At 32.8% G+C, this 8974-nt stretch overlaps 1 pseudogene; it reads left to right on the top strand.

Annotated features, from left to right (window-relative positions):
• Window positions 1–4714: 4714 nt before the first annotated feature.
• LOC148205086 (secreted RxLR effector protein 161 pseudogene) lies at window positions 4715–5503 on the top strand (annotated as a pseudogene).
• The last annotated feature ends 3471 nt before the right edge of the window (window positions 5504–8974 follow it).

The following is an 8974-nucleotide window of genomic DNA, read 5'->3' on the forward strand; positions in this document are numbered from 1 at the left end:
TTAGAATATAATGTATTAAAGTTATAGGCATTATTTTAGAGTTATTAAAATTAATCCCTTTCTTCTCACTTCAATAAAGGACATTTTGGTATTTTATTAAAGTTAATTAAATATCATAAAAGAGGGAAAAAGATGAGACTACGGTGGACTGGTTAAGTTTCTGAAAAGAGAGAAAGAAAGGTTACATTCTCTGGAAAAGAAAAGATACTGTGACATCCCTCAGAATTTCTATATCATCAAGAAAGCATTAAAGTGAAGTAAGAGAAGAGAGAACGTTTGACAAGAAGAAACTGTACAATGGATCCAGGTAAGTTCTTTTCTACTGTGTATGAGAGAATAGTGAGTATCATGAAAATTCAAGATTCTGTGTGTGTTTTTCATTCAATTGAAAATTAAAGAATTGCTTATAAGTGGTATCAGAGTCAGGTTCTGAATTTTATGATTCTCTATGAATGGTAATTTTCTCAATTTTGTGAAACCCTAATTTTTGAATTATAAAATTAGGAATTTTAAAAGAAAGCCAATTAAGAAAAACAAAGTCAATTACATGAAATCATCTAGATGCCGTAAATGTCAATTCTAATTGAATTGAAAAAGAAAGCCAATTGAAAAGCAGTAAAGCAATTTTTTTTTTTTACTATTACATGATTATTTGAATTCACTGGAACGTGAATTTCATTCACCCTAGAAGCCGCAATTTTTGTTTACTTTTTCAATTCAATTAGAGCAACTTTTTATTCATTATTATATTAAAGCAATTTAGTGTTTCATAACTCCAGCCACGGGGTTTTTTCTTTTTATATTTTGGCATAACGCAACTTTACTGTTGCGGCACTTGTTCTCACAGTAAAGCAATTTACTATTGCAGCTTATATTATTATATTTTAAACATGGTTACTCTTACTGTACCGAATCAAAATTAAATGTGAATTAAAAGTTTGAAGGTTTCAAATACTTTTAATTTGAAAAGTGTATCTACTGACATGTATGATATAATTTTTGTTTTATGAATTATATGTAATTGTTTATTAATCTTGGACGAAGGAAATTCAATTAAGTTGAATTTCGGATGAGTTATAATTCTAATCAAAATTAAAAGTTTTAGCAATTCCGTTGTTCTTTTAAATTGCTCATGTTATTGTGAAAATTATTCATAATATAAAGGATGTTAAATTATGAATATATATATATATATATATATATATAGTTATTAGTCATTGATATAAGGGTGTTATGGATTACCCAAAGGTGAACCATTGTTTATAATTGATGACATTAAAGTAAGACAATTCATGTACTTAATAAATATGTTTGTATATCCAAAGATAACATACATATAGACTTAAAGTATGATTGATTGTTTATTAAAGTGTATATGGAATTTGTCAGTTTAAGTATCACCCAAAGGTGAACTTAAATGAATGACTTAAATGATTACCTATCAGTTTAAGTGTCACCCAAAGGTGAACTTGAATGTATGACTAGTATAGTAATTTGTTTGAATCCATTAATTTTATCAAAGCATTAATGTATGAGCTTCTGTATTATTTCCAGCTTACATGAATTTATCAGGTTTGAGCAACAATGTGGTCAAGTTTAATGGGCTCAATTATGCTGATTGGTCATAACAAATCCAGTTCCAACTGGGTGTGTTAGACTTGGACATGGCAATTATGATGGATGAAATGCCCGCAACCATTACAGTGACTAGTACAGATGATGAGAAGTCTCTTCATGAGGCTTGGCATAGGTCTAACAGGCTGTCACTAAACTTGATGCGCATGTCTATGGCAGAGAATGTAAAGCCTTCTATGCCTAAAACGGAAAATGCAAAGGAATTCATGAAACTGATCAAGGAGTACTCACAATCAGACATAACTGACAAGTCTATTGTAGGAACTCTTATGAGTGAGCTGACTACCAAAAGTTTGACTGGTCGCAGCCCATACATGACCATGTAACTGGAATGGCAAATATAGCAGCAAGATTGAAGTTAATGGGAATGGAGGTGAATGAGTCTTTTCTAGTACAATTCATCATGAACTCTCTTCCTCCTGAATTTGGCCAGTTCCAAGTGAACTATAACATTCTTAAAGACAAATGGAACTTTCAAGAAATTAAAGCCATGTTGATACAAGAGGAAGGGAGATTGAAGAAAATGAAAGATCATTCTATCCATCTCACAACTCATGAAGGTGCTAGCTTCAGTAAAGCCAAATCAGGAAAGAAGAACAAGAAGGACAAAGCCCCAATGAAAGTGAATAAGGGCAATATCCAGAAGGACCAGAAATGTTTCTTTTGTAAGAAAGTAGGTCACTTCAAGAAAGATTGTCCGAAAAGAAAATCTTGGTTTGAAAAGAAAGGTACTTTTTATGTTTTTGTAAGTTTTGAAGCAAATATAATTGAAGTGCCTAATAATACCTGGTGGTTGGATTCTGGAGCTACTACTCATGTTTCTAATATTATGCAGGGATTCCTTTCAATCCAGCCCATAAAAGGAACTGAAAAGTATTTATATATGGGGAACAGAATGAAGGCACGAATAGAAGGAATTGGGACTTACAGATTGATTCTAGACACTGGCTATAGTCTGAATCTTGAAAAGTGTCTCTATGTTCCTGGTTGTGCTAGGAATTTAATTTCTGCTGCAAAGTTGGATTATTTAGGTTTTAACTTTAAGATTGAAAATGGTATTTTTCATTTGTATAAACTTTCGTACTATTATGGTTCTGGTACATTATTGGATGGTTTATATCGTTTAAATCTTGATGTTAATTTTTCTGAATCCCTGTTTAATGTTGAACATGTTGTTGATAGAAACTGTGGTGCAGGAAAAGAATGTTCTGCTTTCTTATGGTATAAAAGATTAGGTCACATATCCAAAGAAAGGATGTTGAGGTTAGTTAAAAATGAAATTTTGCCTCAATTGGATTTTGATGACTGGGATGTATGTATTGATTGTATTAAGGGTAAACAAACAAAACAGATATCAAAATATCCTGCCACAAGAAGTAGTCAACTTCTTGAATTAATACACACTGATATTTGTGGTCCTTTTGACATTAAATCCTGGAGTGGTGAAAAATATTTTATCTCCTTTATTGATGATTTCTCACGTTATTGTTATATATATCTATTACATGAAAATTCTCAATCAGTGAATGCCCTTGAGGTGTTCATAAATGAGGTGGAAAGGCAATTAGATAGAAAAGTAAAAGTGGTGAGATCTGATAGAGGTGGTGAATATTATGGTAAAACTGATGAGAGTGGACAATGTCCAGGTCCATTTGCAAAGTTTCTTGAAAGTCGGGGTATATGTGCACAATATACAATGCCCGGTACACCACAACAAAATGGTGTAGCAGAAAGGCGGAATCGTACTCTTATGGATATGGTTAGGAGTATGTTAAGTCATAGTAATATTCCTTTATCTTTGTGGATGTATTCATTAAAGACTGCTGTATATCTGGTTAACAGGGTTCCTAGCAAAGCAGTTTCTAAAACTCCTTATGAACTATGGACTGGAAGGAAACCCAGTTTGAGACATCTTCATGTTTGGGGTTGTCCGGCAGAGGTAAGGTTATATAATCCACATGAAAAGAAGCTTGATGCAAGAACCATTAGTGGTTACTTCATCGGTTATCCTGAAAAATCAAAGGGATATAGATTTTATTGCCCTAACCATAGTACAAGAATAGTTGAGTCTAGAAATGCTCGGTTCATTGAAAATGGTCAATTTAGTGGGAGTGAGGAATCACGAATAGTGGATATTCAAGAGCATACTAATAGTGTTTCTACATCTAATGTCTCTTCTGAAGTTGTTATCCCTCTTGTTGTATCACAGTCACACAACAAGCAGAGACAACAAATTAATGTTCCAATCCCACAAAATGAACATATAAATGTTGAGCCAATTGACAATGAGCAAGTCACAAATGAGCAAGTCATAAATGAGCAATTGATAGAGGAACCACAAGAAGCAGCATTAAGAAGATCTGTAAGGGAGAAAAGACCTGCTATTTCGAATGATTATGTGGTTTACTCTGTTGAACATGAATGTGACTTAAGCATTGATGAGGATCCAGTCTTTTTCAGACAAGCCATGGAAAGTAATAATTCAGAGAATTGGTTGAATGCTATGAAAGAAGAATTGAAATCAATGGATGACAATAAAGTATGGGATCTAGTTGAATTGCCTAAGGGTTCAAAAAGAGTCGGTTGTAAATGGGTCTTTAAGACTAAACATGACTCAAAAGGCAATATTGAAAGGTATAAAGCTAGATTAGTCGCTAAAGGTTTCACTCAAAAGGAAGGCATTGACTACAAAGAGACCTTCTCTCCTGTTTCTAAGAAGGACTCTTTGAGAATTGTTTTGGCTTTGGTGGCTCATTATGATTTAGAACTTCACCAAATGGATGTAAAGACCGCTTTTCTGAATGGTGACTTAGAAGAGGAAGTTTATATGGACCAACCAGAAGGTTTCACAATAACAGGAAAAGAAAATTTGGTGTGTAAATTGAAGAAATCAATATATGGACTTAAACAAGCTTCCCGACAATGGTATCTAAAGAAGTTTCTCTCTAGCAACTTTGAAATGAAAGATATGAATGAGGCATCTTATGTGATAGGAATAGAAATATTCTGTGATAGATCACAAGGATTGTTAAGCTTGTCTCAAAAAGGCTATATTAATAAAGTGTTAGAGAGATTCAGAATGGAAAAAAGTTCTCCTAGAATAGTTCCAATTCAAAAAGGAGACAAGTTTAGTCAAATGCAATGTCCCAAGAATGATTTGGAACGAAAGGCCATGGAGTCTATTCCTTATGCGTCAGTGGTTGGGAGTTTGATGTATGCTCAAACTTGTAATCGGCCAGATATCAGTTTTGCTGTTGGAATGTTAGGCCGATATCAAAGTAATCCCGGAATGGATCACTGGAAAGCTGCAAAGAAAGTTCTTAGGTATTTACAAGGTACCAAAGAATACATGCTCACCTATAGAAGGTCAGATCATCTTGAGATGGTTGGCTACTCGGATTCAGACTTTGCTGGATGTGTGGATTCAAGAAAATCCACATTTGGTTATGTTTATCTATTAGCTAGAGGAGCAATTTCTTGGAAAAGTGCAAAACAATCAGTCATTGCTACTTCCACCATGGAAGCTGAATTTGTGGCATGCTTTGAGGCCACGGTTCATGCTTTGTGGTTGCGGAACTTTGTATCGAGGCTTGGCATTATTGACAGTATTGCTAGGCCGATAAGGATTTATTGTGATAATTCCGCAGTCGTCTTCTTCTCTAAAATTGACAAGTACTCAAAGGGTACTAAACACATGGATTTGAAATACTTGTCGGTCAAAGAAGAAGTGCAGAAACGTAGAGTGTTAATTGAGCATATTGGTACGAATTTGATGATAGCAGATCCGTTAACTAAAGGACTACCGCCCAACACTTTTATTGGCTATGTTGAAAGTATGGGCATTATGGATAAGTCAATATTAACATAATGATGTTATCTATATATATGGATATGTATATTTATATGCTTGTACTGTCATGACACTTGTGAATTCAATTAAAGTTATGTTTCTCTTTATTCTACTGTTATCCACATTAAGTTATATACATGTATTATTGATTGTGGTAACATGTTATATCTCTTTTAGAGACATGAAAGTTAAAAGATTGATTAAAGTTATGTTGAGTTGGTTTGATTATGTGATACATGGAAGGAATCTTGTCGTTCATGACTTTTGCCCGCCATGATCCGATCATTTCAATTCATATAAGGATGATGACTTGATAATTCTAATGAATGGTGCGCACTTAAAGTTTAGTTTAGATCTTCAAGTCATCATATGAACCAAGTGGGAGAATGTTAAATTATATTAATATTTAAGATTGGTTCATGTAATTTAAAGTATAACTTTGATGTACAGATTCTAATGTGATGATTATTAGAATATAATGTATTAAAGTTATAGGGATTATTTTAGAGTTATTAAAATTAATCCCTCTCTTCTCACTTCAATAAAGGGCATTTTGGTATTTTATTAAAGTTAATTAAATATCATAAAAGAGGGAAAAAGATGAGACTACGGTGGACAGGTTAAGTTTCTGAAAAGAGAGAAAGAAAGGTTACGTTCTCTAGAAAAGAAAAGATACTGTGACATCCCTCAGAATTTCTATATCATCAAGAAAGCATTAAAGTGAAGTAAGAGAAGGGAGAACGTTTGACAGGAAGAAACTGTAAAATGGATCCAGGTAAGTTCTTTTCTACTGTGTATGAGAGAATAGTGAGTATCATGAAAATTCAAGATCCTGTGTGTGTTTTTCATTCAATTGAAAATTAAAGAATTGCTTACAGACTTTTTTATTGCATTTGTTTTATTGGAATCTAAGTGTGAAAAGAACTTTGTATGGGCTCTTGAAATATTTAAAGGTTTGGTTTTATATTCCCTCCCTAAGGTCTTCGGTAATGATAGAGACATTGCTTTGATGAAAGTAATAAAGACAGTATTTTTAGAAGCTTCAAATGTTCTATGTTGTTTTCACATGAAATAAAATGTAAAAGAAAAATGTAAATTATTAGTGCATTCAAGACAGGCCTAGGATCAAGTCATGGATACTTGGTGAAGTGAACCTCTTTCGCTCCATAAAGACAGGACGTCTTGGATCAGTGGAAAACAAACGTAGAAATGGTTTAGTGTGGTGTGTGATGTTAATATAAGATAGTCTAAGCAAATCTTCTTTTCAAGTTTAACGAAATGTTTAAACAAAATAGCGTCAAATCACTTTAATTGTCTAGGATAAAGAGTGTTGAACGTTATATCTTAAATATCATAAATGATATAAAGAACTACAACAGAGCATCTAATCACAATAGTGTCTAACAAAGTTTAAACCATCTAGGATAAAAGTAAAGAATGTTAAGCGCTATATATTAAAATTCTCCTAAACGATCTAAGTTACTCAAACAGAAACGCCTAAACGATAGTACACATATTGTGCCTAAACGCCTAGAATCGTCAAATGCTTTAAAGCATGTATGTTATAGTACATATTTGTTCGTACTATTGTGCTTTCTTTGTCTGTGCAGATCATTACCTTTTTTCAAAAGTTTGCTCAAGATCAGAATAACGTTAAGAGATAGGAACATATTCAAGGAATGTTTCCTTCATGCTTTCTGCCAATCTTTTATATACACACAATAAAGGCTTATGACTCAATACCATAAAGGCTACACCTTTAGAAGAAAGTCAAAACTCTAAGTAATGAATCTTTTTCGAAGAAGTCCATATAAAGAAAACTACATAAAGAGAACAAAACAAGAATTAATACGCTCACGTTGCTTCTCTCCTTAAGCTCTGTCTCATAAACTTGTTCTTTGAAAAGAAAAGTTCTTCACAAGTTCTCATAATCTTATTGTATTGATTTAAAATCCTTTGTAAGAGAGTTACAAAGTTTTTTCTTGTAATTTGCAAAACACTTTGTTGTTTTCATTCAGAAGTGAAGTAAAACACTTGTAAGGCTAACTCAGTAGAGTTAGACCTTCTAGTCAGTTAGTCTAGTTAACATCAGGAGCGATTATACTTTTTTTAACTAGTGGTTTAGTTGTACACCAAGAGTGGTTAAACTCGTTGTGATCCTTTATCATTAATGGAACCCTTTAAAGGTATCTAAGGAATAATTAAACATAGCTCAATTTGGAGTGAACTAGTATAAAAACAAGTGTGCCTTAATGCCTTTGTTTTTCAAAGGTTTTCCTTAAACGTAGTTTTATAAACTCAAGTGTTTAACAACTATTATAGACCATCCAAACTCCTATAAAGGAAATTAAGCACTAATTTGCGAAAATATTTAAAACTCTATTCAAATCTCTCATGCCCCTCTCTTTCTAGAGTTTTCCTTGAAATAAATGGAAAACACTAGAATGAGCAAAGGGAGGGGGGATTTGAATAGTGTTTTGGAAATCTTTTTTCCAAAAGGACGTTTAACAACTTTGTTCAAGATTAAACGATCTACACAAGTTGTTAGATGCGTAACTTGTAAAGTACTGTTTAAACCACGCGTTCAACGATAACATATTTTTCAAGTGTTTCAGTAAAGCTACTACAGTGTTTTTAAGAAAGACAACTCTTTAAAGAAAATGACGTCTGATGACAAGAGCGTTTATCAATAATTAACTTTGCAAGCAATTGCAGTATTTATAAATAATATGTTTTACAAAGATGAAGTAGTAAACACAATTTTTTTTATATTGATTCACTCAATTGAGTTACGTCCAGTTCTTCTCTAAGACCTTTGGTAACAATTATTACACTGACTAGAACTGAGTATCACACTCTTGTTGTGCAATATTCTTCACTACTCCTGGTATCCTTAAACAATTATGGTATTTTCCTGATATCCTGCCTAGTTGAGTTTCACTCATTTCTGTTTTCCACTAGACAATCCTGATATCTTCTTGATATGTTGCCTAGAACTGAATTTCACTCACTCCTGGTTTTCACTAGACAATCACAGTATACGCTGCCTAGTAATCGTTTAACTTGATTGAATTAATCAACAAGTGTTTGAATTCTTTCCAGAATGTGCAATCAATCAAATTGCTTACAAGTCTTAGAAGATTACTCTCGTAGAGATGATGTGTTCACAATACAACTCTATCTAATATACTTTGTAGAATTTTCTCTCTTTTTACCAATGTAAGCTTATGATTCTGAGGCTCAGAGTTTTTGTTCTCTTTTTAGTATTTGTTTTGCTTCTCAGATGATATCTTTTGTATTTATGTGTTTTTTCTCTTGATCTTCTCTTCTATGAACTTTTCAACTCAACTTTTAATGGCAAAAACATTATGTGAATATTTTCTTTCTTTCTAATGTCCACTTTTGACTTTTAAAGCCTTTTTCTTTTATAGTCTATTCTCTCTCTACACAAAATTGGATGAAACTAATGAAAACATTGACAAACCCAAT

Source organism: Vigna umbellata, chromosome 1 (assembly GCF_029865625.1).
Source record: "Vigna umbellata cultivar VRB3 chromosome 1, Vumbellata_1.0, whole genome shotgun sequence".
Taxonomy (NCBI): Eukaryota; Viridiplantae; Streptophyta; class Magnoliopsida; order Fabales; family Fabaceae; genus Vigna; species Vigna umbellata.